A 1766-nucleotide genomic window follows, 5' to 3' on the forward strand; every position below is an offset into this window, starting at 1 on the left:
TAGAAATGTTTCATAGGGATACCTGGGCTGTAAATCTTTACACACGTGTGTCCCATGGAGTGGCTGGTGGCCTCAAACAGCTGGCTTTACAATTGCCAGCCAGGTGCTTATACCACTGTGCCATCATGGCTCCCCCAAAACCAAACCTACTGCAATGAATTCTGTTCTGATTCATGGAAACCCTACAGGGCAGAACAGAACTGCCCATTTCCAAGGCTGTCAATCTTCATAGGAATAGGCTGCCACGATGTCTCTCTCCTGTAAAGCAGCTGGTGGGTCCAAACCATCAATCTTCTGATTAGCAGCCAAGCACTCTCACCAGTGAGCCACCATGGCTTCTTCTCAGTAATAACACAATCATATTTAATAGGAGTGTTTCTCTTTTATTTACAAACAGGTGTTGTGGTGTGTTACATTGCTTTTATATGGCCTTTCTCACCATGGGCTTGCAACTTATATATTGATGGGGTGGGACTATGCACATAAGGCGATCGTGGCCCCTGAAGGAGAGTGGACAGATTGCTGATATTTGAAATAAGGTGCATAGGACCCATGTGAGAGTGTGACCATGCAAATATGGTACATGGAACCCTCAAATCGGGATCGGCCAGCTTTGCCATCCTGGTAGGCTTCAAGAGCCAGTCCATCCCAGAGGAGAAGCGGTTCTTCATGACCAGCAAGCAAGAGCCAGGCGTGGAGTACGCCCTTTTGATCTAGGGTTCCTGTGATGAGAACCCCAAGGCCTGAGGTTTCCCAACTTGGCAGATCATTGAAATCACCTGGGGATCTGATGAAATTACTGGTCCCTGGGATCTTTTTGTATCCTAATGAATCTGAATCCCTAAAGGGAGGAACTCAGGGAATCTACAGTTTCACCAGATCCCTGGAAGATTCCAATCAATGATCAGCCAAGTTTGAGAACCTAGCCCTAGAGCCAGAAGTCAGAGAGACATGTAAGAGCTGAGGTGACATGAGATGGTGAGATTCATGGCAGAGCATCCTAGCAGCAGAACCAATAGACCTGCCCACAGAGCGAGGGGTGACACCCGCAGAGCAAGAGGGGTGAGCAGAAGGCTTGCTGGCAGAGTGGGCTGCCTCTGAGCACTTACCAGTGAATCTTAACAGCTTTGTTAACACTTACCCAAAGACAAGCAGAGGATTGGCCAGAGAGGGATTTGCCTGCATGCAAGTGCAAGAAAGTGTCCTGACTGAGGAGTTACATCCTGAGCTGTACTTGATCCTGAACTGTAACATGCTATTTCCTTAATAAGCCACATAATCATTGAGTGTTGCCTCTGCGTTCGGTGTGGTCGTTGTTACGAGTTATCAAGCCCCTCGGAGAAGAAGAAGAGAGCCGTGGGAGGGATGGCTAGTGTCAAACTTAGAGGAAGGAGGAGTCATGTCTGACCTCTACCTCACAAGAAATCGGCCTGTGCTAATGCTGATGATTGTCTGACCTGGTGACGTTATATGAAGCCAGACATGGCCGTGCTGCCGTGTTTCACAAGAAAGAATAAAACGTAGGTTGTCCTGGTCTTATTAACCACCAACTGCATCAATAAACCTTTTGAATTTCAAAATACATGCTTATAGGATCCATTTCAAAGTATTGTGCAATGATCCATTTACTAGATAAGTTTAAGTTTTCAGAAAATGAAGCCATTAAATCATTTTAACATAAAAATATCAGTTTTGTGTATATCTTTTCATTACCGCCTTATCAATATCTATGAAAACTGTATGGAGAAGTTGTACTCTACAACACA

This window comes from Echinops telfairi, unplaced genomic scaffold, assembly GCF_000313985.2.
Source record: "Echinops telfairi isolate 266 unplaced genomic scaffold, ASM31398v2 ScPeMD7_655;HRSCAF=1070, whole genome shotgun sequence".
Taxonomy (NCBI): Eukaryota; Metazoa; Chordata; class Mammalia; order Afrosoricida; family Tenrecidae; genus Echinops; species Echinops telfairi.